The following is a 14,937-nucleotide window of genomic DNA, read 5'->3' as shown; positions in this document are numbered from 1 at the left end:
AGTTTTACTGGGAGCTCCTTAATGGCAGAAAAGCTCTCCGATGATATCAAAGTCTCTTTCTCTTTGACTTGAGACATTAGAAAGTGCCGGAGTATAAAGGGATCAGGCAGCTGCAACCACGCCGAGCACTCGGTGTCCTGCCGCAGAGCTCCCTCCTGCCCGCGGTGTGACGGAGAACCCCTCTGCCCTGGATTGAAACGGAGTTTAAATGATGCTCGTAGAGAGACGGCTCTGCACTGCTCTGCCGAGGCTGCCGGAGCCGCGATCATTAGAGCTGCTGAGCGGTGACCCCGGCTCGAGCATTTTCCAGCGCTCTGGCACGGATGCCCTGCAAAGCCTCTCCCGAGCCACTTGTGCTGAGCCTGCAGTGATTTGCGGGGTCTTTGCAACTTCCCTGCAAAACCTGAGCTTTTTCCTTCTAGCTGTTCCTATGGGCACAGCCGGGGAATGGCTGTCTTCTGCTTTGATATTAAAGTTTCAGAAGTGTCATGCCGTGCTGTTCTTGCAGCTCTCTCCTTACGCCAACTCCGAGAAGCAAAGCAGCCATCCCCCTCGCTATTGCAAAGGCAAATGCTGCATTGTGTCTTGCGTGGCCAGGCGCTGCTGCAAAAACCGCTGAAATCAGAGGGCTCTGGAAAACGCAGTGCCATCGTGTGGCTTTGCTCCTGGTACCTGCTTGCAAGGCAGGGAGAGAGGCTTGGCGTCCCCACACAGCTCCGCAGAGCTGGGATGTATTCCCCGTCTCTTATTTCTTTACAGTGTGTAACGATGTTTTGTCCGTTTAGTGGTTTCGGCTGCTGCTGCTCTTCATTGCATTGGATCCCTCAATCTGCAGTGTCTGATTACATCAGTGTCTGGGAGCCCCCTAATCGCATTTGCTGGCGTTTAGGTTTTGCGGAGGATGAGGGCAGGTTTTGGGAAGCCAGCAGCAAAAGAGTATCTAAGTGCTGGGAAGTGAAGCGGCTCTGATCCGGGTTGTGTGTTTTTGCAGGGCAGAGCCATGTTTAGGGAGTCTCTGGAGCATGAAGCTGTGTGCGATGGCAGCCCACAGGAGGTCCTGGCTCTGTGATGCTCCGGTACTGTGGGGTTTTGAGCTGCTGGGTACTTGGAGGCTGGTAGACTTCCAGAGCCCCTCCTAGCTCCGAAACAGCAACAGTTCACTGTGCACGCGGCTAGTGCCATTGGGTAACTGACCCACCGGGTCTGCACCCAGAAGCCATACCCCAAAATGTCTTCAGTCGTACATGGGATGCCCTGCAGAATGATAACGTGCTGCAAAGGCATCTGCAAAGCCCTCTGAGCTGCAGGGAGAGGTTCTGCTGTAAAGGGAGGGGAGTAGCTCCATCGGTCCCAGTGACGTGGCCATACAGGTAGAAATGCCACCAAATGGCTTTGGGAAATCTGTCGTGTGAAAGCTCTAGACCCTGAGCCACGCAGGGCTCGTGCAAACCTCTATGTGCGCCTGCAAGGGGCCATCCTCTCACAGGAGGCTGGCATAGCCCAAAAGTGCATAAAAATTGCAAATCTTCATTTCTAGCCAAGGGGAGGTACTTTCCCTCCTCCTGCCTTGGGGTGGAGATGATAATTCCCTTTCTCATATGGTAATGGATGTCACTAAGTGCTTTGCAAAAGCATGCATGGCTGCAGAAGAGCCAAGCGCTGTCATTATTCGCATCCCAGTGGCATTGCGAAACTTCAGTCAAGAGCAAGACCAATACTTTGTGCTGGATTTTGCACGCCGGCTGGCCGCAGCTCTGCATTGAGAAAAAGGGGGAGGCAGTGGAGATGGAGAAAATGCCTTGCCCAAGGTCACTGAAGGAGAGAACAGTCCAGGTATTTTATTTCCAGGACCAATAGCCTTTCCTTCTTCTTTTTATCATTGTAGTTCTCTCTTTTTTTTTTTTTTCCCTCCCCTTTTCCAATGTTGGCACCTGCTGTTTTGATCCCATCCTCTGTAAGTGTTTGAGCAGTCAAACACCCGGATTGGCTAAACATCCTTAAGTGATTTTAAAATGAGGGGAAAAAAACAAGCCAGGAAGAAAATAATGAAGTTTGTGGCTCTGAATCTTAAGCAGTCGCTTTGGTTGGGGCTGTGTGGTGCACGCGGATGAACTCACCCCTTTGCAAAGCTTCCCAGCCAATTGGCGGTTCCCTCAAGCCAAGCTGCTTTATAATTAAGTGATAATTGTTTTTGCTGGGGAGCACACAAGAAAGATAAACAGCTTGAGGAATCAATAAGCATCAAGGTCATAGGCTGAGTTATTTACTGAATCATCTGCAATTTATCTCCCAACTTTTCTGTACAAAAGAAAACAGTGACTGTTTCACAGAGGGTTTAGAAGTACTACGGTGAACATCGTTACTTTGAAACAAAACAAAACATTGCAAATTTGTTGGCTTCATTTGAACAACCTTCAGAATTCACCAAGGAAGATTTGGGGGCGAACTGCAAAGGTGCAATAGAGTTATCCACGCACATGCATACACACGTCCACACGTGCACTAGCTCTCTTACATTGGTTTAACCAAATCGATGTAAAGCCCTGCCTGGACACTTAGTTCTCATTAGCTTGAATTTGTCCTTAATTGACGTAGACCAAATGGCAGCGAACTTGGTTTAAACTGAGCTGAGGACCCCCTCACATCTGTGGATTTGAATTGCTTTGAAGCTGAATTCTTGCTCGGCAGAGGCCAGTTTGCAGCGTTGAGCACGGCGGAGGGGTGGAGGGAGCAGGAGGACCTGCGGAGATCGACAGCGACGGGTCCTTTTTTGCCGATGCCAGCTGAAAGTGGCCTCTCTGTGTGAGGGCTGTGTGGCGGTCCCAGCTTCGCCCTTGGCTTGATCCAGTTGCAAAGGGCTGGCTATATGCATGCTGCCCCAAACTGAGAGACTGCTCCTGCAGTGTAGCTAATGCATCGATGCCTGTAGGCGACAGATTTGTTGTCTCTTCCTTTGTGGTAGGAGATTTGTTGTCTCCTCATGCAGGCTTTGCTGGAGACCCTCTGCATGTTGTCCAGTCCCTGAAATAACAACTATGGAGCACTTTCCACTGGGGGACCTCAAATCTGTTTATTATCCCTGTTTTATTTATAAGCCGGTAGAGAGGACCCAACAGGGGATTTAATTTGCTCAAGGCTATCTCCTGAGCCAGCAGCAGAGCCGTGAGTCCAGGTCCCACCCTGGTACGTGATCTGCTGGGCAGCACTGTCCCTTTGCACTGTGCACTAAAGGGGATGTTTAATTTATACAGCCTCAAGTGAAGTGCGGGAAAGGCTTTTCCCTGAGTAGTGACACGCATTATCCTCATTACCTTAGGTGAAATCCAAATATTAGTGAGCTGCAGGACTGAGAAATGAATAAATCGCCCAGATATAGGACCCACTTTTCCAGCACTCTGGTGCCTTGAGTCCTCTGGGTAGGAGAACATCTCTATTTAAAATATTTCCCCTCTGCCGAGGGTTCGGAGGAAGGTGTCTCATGCTGCTTCACCCATGGCAGTGCCGCACTGCTGGCTGACCCCGAAACAGATTAATGAGATCAAAATCAATCTGGCAGCTCGCTTGCTGGTGCGAGAAGGCTTTTGCCAGCACCGTGGCTGCGAGCACCTCTCCCACCGCAGTAATCTTTTCATGCCGGATCCTGCCTCCCTGTGTCTCGCTGTATTGATTAAGTAATGTCACTGCTAGGCTTGTTTCAGATAAAGTAGCTTTGTGGATGGCAAAGGGCCGGATGGAGGCAAGTGCTCCTGCCTGTTGTGGCAGGGGGGTCCTGGAAAAGCTTGAGCCTGACCCGCTCCTCTCTGATCACTGAGCTTCAGTCTGCTGCAGGACCGTGCTCTGTGGCTTCTCCTTTGCATGGGCTCCCTGCAATGCACTTGGAGACGCTGCTGGACCCTCCGAACCCTACAGCTTTTAGCATCCCTAATCTCTCCCTGGCTTTCCTAGCTCCTTCCCATTGTTCTCCCAAGAACGTCCCTCCCCTTTTTCAGTCTCCTGCTTTGTAATGTCCCTGACGATCTCCATCACTTTGCTCCCCCTCCGACCTGCAGCATTCATTAGTCCCCCTTACGTGGCTGCCGTGGCTGCGAAGCCGCCTCCTATTTCTCCATCCTGTTTTTCTGTGAGCAAAAGCACCAGAACAGGTACTCGGAGCATGCCGTGCTCGTTTCCCTGTGGCATTGGAGCTGAATTTAAACGAAGGCTGGAGAGGGCCGGTTCAGCGAGCTACCAGGTCCCCAGTGCTTGCAGATGGCAGTGGCAGGAGCTGGCACATTAGCAGGGATTATACAGCCCATAGCTGTGTCACTACCTACTGTCCAGTCCTCTGCATCCAGCCTGGACAGCAGAGCAGATTTCTAGCATCAGTTTTTTACATCTCTACTAGCTGCCTTGTGTAGTAGCGTTTCAGACAAGGTCTGTGGTCCCCCTGGACTTGGGGGAATGGTATTTCATTTTTCCCGTCGTCTGCTTGGTCAGTGTTTTGAGATACTTCCCATGCTGTGGAGTCCAGGGGTTCAAGTAGCCATTAGAATGATATAATGTGGCTATCTTTGATGGGGAAAAAGTAGGGCTGCTTGACCCAAAGGTCCCTTCCAGTGCTCCGTAAAACTCTCTTTTGTTCAGCTTTTTACTCTAATGTAAACCCCGCGAGTCATGCCGCAACCCCCTTTCCTGTGCATCTGCGCTTCGTGCCACCAGATGCTTTCTAAGTACCGCGCCTGTTATCTTGGGTTCCTTTATCTAATGAATTTATCATATCAAGGAAGCAATTCACACACCTCCTTCACTCTCGGCAAAGGCTGGAGTGCATTACCCATCATGCCAGCGTCCAAAATTACAACTTGGCATAGATCAATCCTGGCTTTTGAAATCCATTTAAATGGATGTAGCGATCTCCACCAAGTAAGACTCGAGAGAAGAGATGCTGTGTTAATCTGTAATGAAACAAGAACTAACCCTGAAGGGAAGGACAAGCGCGGGTGAATGGGGCTCTTGTTGGAATGAGTATTTCCCATGATGTTCTCATTCTCTTTCCATTTTTGCTATATAGCCTCTATTTTTCTCGATCCTTTCTTTCTATGCGTCGCCTTTTTCCTTTGGAGATGCTCTATATAATGATCCCATCACTTGAGTTTTCCCAAACAGAAACGAGCTCTTTCTTTTACTTCATTTGCTCACGACCCTAAGAAATTTTAAATGGAGATGGTGTTAGTGAAAAGCAAGCTGCAAGTGTGAAGATGACAACCTTATATTATATTTATAAAGTCTGCCTTTAGATGAGTTTGAATATACTTTCTGTACTTCAGGAAAGAAACTTTTGAAATTACTCTCCCACACTACGATTAATTTAATTTCTTAGAGTTGAAGTGGTTGCAAAGTCAAAAAGTGCTTCCATTCGCTGTATCTCTGTGTCATAAACTTTCCTGCTTTACAACACAAATTAAATTGTTTTGAAGCTCCAGACTGAAATTTTCAAAAATGCCTAAAGCACTTTGATTAGAGCTGGTTGAAAAAATTTTCTAATGAATCAGTTTTCAAAATGAAAAACACAGATTCACCGAAATCAAATCATTTTGTGGGGCTATCATCATTTTCTCATTTAAAATTTCATCAAAATGTTTTATTTCAATGAAGCCAAATCCCCTTGGTTCGGTTGATCATTTTGCGTGTAGGCTAAGTTGCAATTTGTAGTAGGAGACAGCATTGTAAGAGGAAAACAAAGCCCTTGATGCAATTGTTGTGGTATTGCTGAGGTCAACTTTTTAAATTGTTTTGGGGAGGTGGGAAACTTGCTTTTTCTGGTTAATGAAGAAAACAATGCAGGTTGGAATTTCCCAAGGAAAAAATGTGGTGTTTGCTCCAGCTGTGGTCTGGGTCCCTATTTCTGTTGAGGTTTCTCCTAGCACTGGCCCCATCCACCCACCACTTTCCCATCTCCCCTGTCAGAGGAGCTCAGCTGTCGCCGCAACTCATAAATCAAAATTTTGTCTGCAGTGTAGCTGGGAAGAGATTGCTTTGAAGATTAATTCCTTTGAAAGATTAGGGCCGAGGGCAAGATTAGGACCTTTCTCACCCCTTGAAATGGCAGCGGCGATGTGAAATGTCTCGAGGTCTGAAGGAAATGGCAGGGCTGGGTGTTTGGAGACGTGGTTGTGGTTGTGTTTGGGGAGGGCTTGCCTGGAGTGGTGGGGCAGTGGGTCTCCAACGAGCAGAGGTTGTGTTGGGTGGTGGGTCACTGTTAGCCACGCGTGCAACTCTAGCATCCTGGTCTCCATCAGCTTTGGGAAACATGCCTCCGTTGGAGATGTGGGAATTGCATCCTGGAGGCTGTGGTCCCCCAGATCCTATCCTAGTGCTGAGCCGTGGGAACCTGCTCTTCTCAGTGCAATCATGTACATCCCTACGGTCCTTTCACATCTCTGCTGGGCTTTGGTTGCCATCGATTGTGCACCAGCCTCTCTATATGCAACACCAATTTCTAATTCTCTCTAAACATAAAATATTATCTTTTAGGGTATGGCCTGCATGATAGGACTCCATCTGAGGTCAAACACTCCTGTGCTAGTTGTTGAAAAAAATTAAGGAATCATCCACGTCTTGAGGAGTTTCATGTCTAGTAGGTGACCAAATTGTGGCGGGGAGGAGCAGAAGGTATTGCCACCCTATATCATATGCCACAAAACAGTGCTGAGCTGCCTCAGAGAGAAGTCACCATCCTAATAAAAGACTTTCCTAGTCTCTTCAGAGCTCAGCCTTGCTGCCAAACTCCCACTTTTTTGCAAACCTGGTTCTCGTAGGTCCCTCATGCCCATGCCATTGATATTTGCTAATTTTCCCCATTTTTTGCATGATACCTTAGAGTTGGCAGACTTGGGGTAAAGTCCCACCGCTGAGGCCCTTTGCAGGTGTTGCTTCCAGTGGACCTTGACACCCCTGTGCCGTAAAATCCCACGAGCGCGCTGGGCTGTCCGACCAGGAGGCTTTTCAATTTCCCAGTGCTGGCAGGTGCAGCGCGAGGGTTGGGATTTAGGGCTTGGCCCAGCCATTTCTCCTGCTTGCTTGCCAATTAATCCCCTGCCGAGTAAATACATTCCCTACGCTTTATGATCCCGCAAAGAGTCTTAAAGACAAACAGAAAAGCAAGAAGGAAACAAAACAAGCCTCCCGCCAATAAATTAAATGCACCACAAGGAAAACACAGAAAAGACCAAGCAAACCCTAAGCAGCCCCTTCCTCTGAGTTAATTAATTGGAGCCCTGTTTGATGACAGGCACCCTCTTAAATCCCCCATTGCTGAATGCAATTTTCTCAGTACAATCACTCAGTGTCCCTGATGGACAGGAGCCCAATCACTTCTCGACAGAAGGCGAGCGGTGCCGCAGCGCTGGAGTGAAAATAATAGATTTTTAACACTACTGCAAGGCTTGTAAATACCCAAAGAGAAACAATTCCCCCCCCCCGACCACCTCTCTGTCTCTCTGAGGAGGCCACCACTGACAGGAGATGTTGTTGGGCTTCAGGTGGTGTTTCCTACAGCAGGAGACATGGTAGTGATTGACCTCTCCCACCGGTGTTTGCAATGGGTGCGGTAACCTGCAAATGGCTGGGCTGCAGGATGCGGTAGATTATTTTTTGTGAAGGCAAACACCACGCTGCTACCCCCTTGCCCATCCCTGGGGTGGGAGGACAACATCTTGGGGTGTGCGACCACCACGCAAAAAGGCTGGGAAGGAGAAAGGCTGGATGGCAGTTGCATGTGTTGAAAGCGTATGGCTGGAGTAAAACTTGGGATGCATTTAAACTTGGGATGCATTTCGCGTAGCTCCGAGTGGCTTTTAGCTGTTAAATTGCCAGCTGCGTCCTCGACTATGAACCAGCCCTGAAAATTTTGGTGGCTGCCTATGCAGTGCCGGCCAGCCGCCGTGGGTCACGGAGGTCAGTGCTATTAAAGACCTAATTCTCGGGCACAAGGCTAACGACTTAACTATGTTTATAATATTAGCAAGAACCCATGTCAAATCCATTGTTGCATGATGTGACCAAATCCATTACTGCACACATGGAAATCAATTACTGCACATTAGGGAACATTTAACACTTGAGCCTTTTCCGCCGCGTTGTTTGCACGGCGTGGCTGGAGGAATCGTTATCTGCCACTCTGGAAATGGATTTTCCCTGGGTTTTTTTTTTGGTTTTTTTTTTTAACATCTGTAACAAATGCACACACAGGTACAGAGCAAAACATGCGAGCAGAAAAGCTTGGTTAATGGCGAGGGGCTGAAACAAAGCTGGATGGGGGCGATGGGCAGTACGTGAGCTGGCGTTACTACTGACAGCGCTTGCCCCAAATGAGTGGGAATAAATGTTTCCCTCTCCTCTATCTGATGTTTCTGTCTCTCGGAGCCACCTCTCTCATGCCTGCAGCAGACATCCCTGTGCTCGTTAGCCCACACTTCTGCATTTCTGTTTTCCGTGTATTTAACCAAATAAACCCCTGACACGCAGATAACCCTTCATGTTGACGCTGGCGTCACAGAAGATCAAGCAAGAAAACAGTGTGTTGGGACGTGCTTTGGTGCAGGAGAGCCTGTGCTTGCTGGTGCTCGGGGAGCTTTGGCTTCACCTTCCTCTTTAAAAGCACTTGCCTCCTGATGTTTGCAAGGGCTGAGAAATGATTTGAGGCCACAGGTAGAAAAAGGCAATGCATAATAGCAGGAAAGGAGAATCCCCCTCCTGAGTAACGGGATTGAACGGAGCTCTTTCCCACCGTGGAGCATCCCTTCCCATCTCGGGGTGGGGGGTGTCTGAAGCATCTCTCCTTTTGCAGCAGCCCTGTGCACCCCTTTTCTTGCACCCTTTCCTAAATACCCAGCCCCACATCAGGTTTTTCCTTTCCATGCCTGCTTGCATGTCCCACCTTTCCCCCAGCCCTAAGGTGTTCACTTAGCAGGTGCTCGCCACCTTCCTTCTCTTGCGCACACCCTCGCACAGGCACAGAGATGAGGGAAATGGATGAAGGTTAATTTTTTTGGTCCCTCTCATAATGACTCATCCATAACGATTTCTATTGGTTATATTTCGTTGTGTGACAGAAACAATTTACTGCATTCCTGCAAAGCCTATTTTCTCTGCATGATCTGCTTGTGTGGAGGTTTGGGGAAGTAATTTACAGATATTTTGCCTCAAAATAGCTTACAAAGACAAAAGAGTCCTGTTGACACCAAGGTGCACTCCTCGAGAGCGAGGGAAACAGGATAAAACAGCTTAAAAATAAAAACACTTTATGATAGTCGCTGAAAGTCAAATTCTACATCACACACCACAGTCAAAAGCTTTTTGCCGGCAGGGACTGGGGGAGGTGCAGGGCTTCTCCAAGGACCGCTTTCGATTCGGGCTTGGGTTGTAGGAGGATCCTCAGTGACATAAATCAGCAGGACCTTCAGCGGGGTTTAGGGATGCTCCTTATGGATCTGGTCCTGTACGTTGTGCTGGAGGGGAAAGCCAGCCACAGGGCTGCCACGGGTCATGAGAGCATGGTGCTCCTCAGCCTCCGTCGGGTACGATTTTGGTGTATCTTGCTGTAGGATCAGGGCCAGAAGCCCAGAAGGAAGCAGGGGATCATGAAACAATGCATTTTGGCAGAGCCCAGGTTTTCTTTCTGTGTTAGTGCCCACCAGCCCTGCCATAACCTGCCCGCCTAGCCAAGCTGCTGCCGGCGCTTGCAGCTCTCTCCCCATTCCGTGAGCAATGAGCTCTGAGATAATGACTATTCAAGGTAATTTGCTCAGGCAAATGCTTCTGCTAATGTGCTCGATGCTCTGTGATGGATAGCTCGGTTATTTCTTGGGTGTCCACTACTCCAGGACCTAATTCCCCCTCCCTTCTTGTTTCTGGTATCCCATGAGCTCGGCATCTCCTGTGCCTAGCAGGGCACGGGAATCACCTGTGGCTGATTCAAATGGAAGCAGTGGGGGAGCATTTCATGTTTGCTTCTCCATCTGCTCATGCACTTGGCCTTGAATTTAGTTAGTGGGCATGGTGGCAGAAAGGTGAGTGTTGCCATCCGCTATGAAAGCAGGCAAGGCTTTGCCTTGTCCTGCAGTCACTGATGTAGATAACAACCCACTGGGCTGGGAGCAAAGGCCACTGGCACTGTCATGCCAGAAGCTGCACGGGGGTGGAGGCAGGTCGATGTACCAGGCGCTGGGTGCCTTGGCCAGGCACGGGGGATAAATTAGAGAGGGCAAGAGGAGGGAGAAATGTTTCTGTGCTGAAGAGCTGGGCTGCACTGACGATCACAGCTGGGGTCAAAAGGATGCGATGCACACGATGCATTTGAAACCTGAGAGCCGGAGCAAGAGCATTTGGTGTGAGCCTGTGCTGGTTTAACTTGAGATGGGGGAGCACAAAAAGATACCAACTGGCCTAAGCTTTGTGCTTTGTACCCAGACTGAATCCAATCTGGGTGCTGTAACTGGCTTGTTAGTGGTACCTGCCTCCTAATTGTTTGGGATTTACTGGGAACTGTGAATTCCCTTTTTGTTTTCCCATATTTCCATTCTCTGTTGTTTTTTGGGGAAAGGACAATGCTAGTTTTGTGACATAACTTTGTGCAGTGAAACCTAAACTGACCAGAAATTTCTTAACACGTGCTGCTTTACCACATGAGGCTCTTAGGAAAATTGCAAGCTAATTCCAGGTGTCAAGGTCAGGATAAGCATTGGTCGTGTCTTTACGTGCCGCTCAAAATGATCCACCGCTCTTCAGCCTAATGTAGGGGTGTATTTTGGAGGCAGAAGGATAAAGGGGCTGTGTGTCAGCAAGGTGGTAGGGGCTGGCACAGCCCGTCTCGGTCCCACTGCGTCCTGCGGGGGTCCCCATCAAATACCGTGTCTGGAGATGGACGGAAACCAAAGTTTGGCTCTTGCTTGGACCTCCCCCGTATCTTTGCAGAAGCTGTTGGTGTTCTGCTCCAAAAAAATGGATGTAGGCACACGGTAGAGCTGTGGTGTGCAAGGGAAGTGCTCATGCTGCCGGCATGGCTCTCCCTGCACCCCAGACAGCCCAAGTCAGGGAGTTGAGCGCAGTACCCGCCTTCCTCCAGCACCCGAGTGCCCCTTGCTGTCCCCTCGCAGGGCATCAGCACGATGCTGGGGTGTTGGAGGGGGTCAGGGCGGTCGCGGATCTGGGTGTGGGGAAAGGCAGCCGCTTGTTTGGGGGAGCGGGTCAGCCGGTAACGCCGGCGGCAGCAAACAAGGGTTCTTTGTCCGCCTCCTGCCCTGCGAACACAAGCCCTTCTGTTGCTGCGCATCGCGCTCGCAGCAGCGCCCGAGGACCGAGTTTGAGTGCTGCTGCAGGCTCGGGCCAAAGGCTATCGTTAACCGAGCTGTCAAGGGGCCCTTTGTGTGGGGAGCAAAAGCAGACACGAAGCCGGTTACCCCTCCGCGTGCTGTGGGTGACCAAATACGACGTGGCTTTGTTACATCCGTCCCTGCCGCGGCGGAGGGTCTCGGAGGGACTTGGCTGCACCGAGCGCCCGCAGCCCTGGTTGCGTTCAGTGCGGAACAAAACTAGGAAGAGCACAAAGCAGCATCCTCATTCTCCATCTCTCCTCCACGTCGTGTTTCTCCTCCTTTTGCTCGCTTGCCCAGCTCCCTGCGTAGTCCCGGGAAGGTTCGGGGGCTGCTTTTGCAGCTCAGGAGCATCGGTAGATGTTGTCCTCCCCGTCTTGAGGGCTGCAGAGCTGGGTTTGACCGTCTCCGGGACCTTCCTGGAGATAAGAAAAGGTGGTGCCTCTCCTCCCGGGAGCAACGGAGGAGACGGCCTCGAGGTTTTAACCCCTCCTTGGTGAAAGTCATGTTGATGGGCAAACGTGTGAGTGGCAACAGGAGAGGGGGATCAGCTGCTGCAGACAGGCGAAAGGGCAGCAGCACGCTTTGCTGTGGCTGCGTGAGCCCGATTACAGCCTCGCTCTGCTCATGCACCTCTGGCAATCGCATGTCCTCATCTGCTCTGGCCGCTGCATCTCTCAACAGTGCCCCAAAGAGCACTGGGGAGAGTGCGATGGACTGCACCGGCTTGTTTAAATAAGCTCCCTCCCTTTGAAAGTAGGGAGCTGTTGGCGTTAGGTACCGTCAGGCGTGCCCAAGCGGTGGCAGCAGTTGCCACCAGGCCCAGGTTGAGGTCTCAAAGCAAGACCAGTTCGGGCTCAAGGCTAATATCTAATGCCAAGGGCTGGTTGCTGTGCTGCTTTCTCATTTTTTTGAGGGAAACTTGAGGTGCTGCACGTTGGCCCAGCCCAATTAAATCCATTGTAGGCAATTAGGGAACTTAATTGGCTGATTGGATTTGGGAGGCAGAAGGCCACATGTTGCCTTTCTGTTGGCGTACTCTGCATCCAGTGGACCTGAGAGCAGGGCTCCTGGGGTAAAGCTACTGATCTGGGGTTTGTTCCCAAATTCAAAAGAACTGGCTGATCCCTGACACTGGGTGTCTGATGCAACCCCCCACTCCCCCAAAAAAGTTATAAATTTTGAAAAGTCCCTATTAGACCTATTTGGACCCAACTTTCCTCGTGAAATAGCAAGGGGTGATTGCCCATAATTTTGCTGATTTTTGAATTTTTAGACTGTCCATCCAGCATTGATGCAAAACTCTCACCTGAAATTTTAGCTGTTGAAAATTCCCCTTTTGAAAATATAAAACAAGTTCCCTGGACACTGAACACATTTTTTTGCAAATGTTGTTTGAGGACATTTTTATTCAGGGCCCTTTTTAAAAAACTGCACACAAATCTGGAGGATATTTTCTTTCTTGAGCCATCCTGACCCACTGTGAATATTTGGTTCGGTCCCAAATGACACCAGACTTCAAGCAGATATAAACTTCACCTCTATGCAGAGGTCTGCTCTTGTGCCCATTCTCTTGAAACATTCAGGGAAGGAATTAAGGGATGTACACACCTTTTGTGGGTTTGTTGGCAAAAGGCTGAATTTTTCCCTAATTTAGGCAGCTTTGATTGTGTTTGAGGGTCTGTGTTTAATGTCTTTTTTTCTCCCCATGCCTGTTGCAACAGGGCAAAACCCTGAACCACCAGCACGCAGAGCAGGTAGCAGGGATCTTGCGTAACCAAGCCCCAAAAGAGCAGCCTCGGCCAGTGAGGCTCCTTTCTGTGCTAATTTGAAATGAGGTGAGCGATGGCAAATTGAGTTTCAAGGGCAGCAGAGACAACTTGTCAATTTAGCCTCGGCTCCTCTCTGTCAGTGCAATCCTTAGGAGCTGAATCTGAAGCTTGTTTACGGCAGTGGATATAATAGCTGCAATCCCCCAGGTAGATTAAGCAATTTCTTCATTTAGGACTCTCAAAACTCTATGACATTTTGAGGGATTTTTCTTGACCTTGCGAAGGGCGAGCACCACCTTCCCCTGCCACCCTCATGGCTTTTTCTAATGACTCCAGGGGAAAAATAGTGCTTGTTGGGATGGAAATTGCTGTGGGATTGGTTTACTCAGGGAGGTGTGGGTCTGAGCTCTGCTGGAGCGCAGGGAAGTCTTCCCACCACCTCCTCTGTTGGGTTTTAGCCGTTGTGTTCCCAGCTGGAGATGTGGTTCTTTGCTGAGTGATGGCTGAGCAGGTCTGTCCTCTTCATGTCCCTCAGTTTCCCTGTCTTAAATGGCCCTTTGTTTAAAAAAAACCCAGAACAAAACCACTTGGAGATTTGCCGGCAACATGTGTTGGGCAAAAGGAAGGAAAGATTACTCTCGTGGTAGCATCCAAAAATCAAACAGGTGCTTTGTGAATACAGGAGTAGCCTCAGTCTTAGCACTGAAACACTTAAAATAGAACATCAGACGATGAAGCACCGGGGGAGACATCGAAGCAGCGACAATGTCAGGGAGAAAAGGCGTGAGCCAGCTGCTAAGACCATTCCCCCAGATGCAGTTTTGGAAAGCCCTCAACCTGTGACTTCAATATAAATCTTGAGTTTGTACTTGTTGAGTGAAAGGCCTTACCTGATCCCCTCGGTGCTAAAGCCTCGTCCGTGGGGGTGGATAAGCAGTTAAAGCGGGAAGCAGCTGCTCAAGTACTAATTTCTTCCAATGTCTATGCGCTGTCGAGGGCTGGAACGTGGTTGCAATGTGAGCTGTGGGTGGTGTTGTCTTAGCTTCTCCTGGGCAAAAAGGCAGCTGAGAACTGCTGTGGGGTTTTGCAGGGGGGCCAGTGGAGCAGAGACCCACAGAAATCTCAGTAGTTCTTGAGCAGGCGATGCATTTATCTCCTGCATGGTTCAATGGGGAATAGGCACCTCTGGCTTGTGCCTGTGAGAATCCCATCAGGCAACTGATCTACGTCTTTAGGTACCTAAACGCCTTTGCAAATCTGTCTCTCAGTAGCTGCCAGAGCGGCTCAGAGCGATAGTGCATCCAGTCCAGGACCGTGTTTGCAGTTGCAGGCACCCCTGGATGCCCAGGGAAAGGTGGAAGGCAGTGGTGGAGCAGGCAGACAAGGTCAGGGTAAGCGGTGGATTGCCGTGAGCAGGGATGTTAGTGGGCTAAATGGGCAATGAAGCATCTCTGCTTGGATGCTGAAACTCCTCAAGCAGGGAAAAAAAAGCAAATGGAACTTTTTAAATCTTAAGGGAAAAAAAAAAACCCCCACAACAACAAACCAGTATCAACCTGAAAGCTTTCAAGGCAGGGGAGCAGTCGGTGACATCCCTTCTTACCTCCCTGCTCCGTTTGCAGCTGATACGCTGTCTGATTAAGTCTCAGTAGCATGAATGTTCACAGCTGCATGTAGGACATGGAAAGTGCCTAATGACTGCTCGAGCTGGCGTAATTCCTAAGTAGGTATGGCATGTGGTTGCTCTGTAAAGGATTTCGGGACTGACAGTCTGTGAAAAGTGATAGAGGAGAGAAATGCCAGAGTGGGGAATT

Source organism: Accipiter gentilis, chromosome 5 (genome assembly GCF_929443795.1).
Source record: "Accipiter gentilis chromosome 5, bAccGen1.1, whole genome shotgun sequence".
Taxonomy (NCBI): Eukaryota; Metazoa; Chordata; class Aves; order Accipitriformes; family Accipitridae; genus Astur; species Astur gentilis.
The sequence above is the reverse complement of the archived record's forward strand: the minus strand, read 5'-3'. Positions refer to the sequence as shown.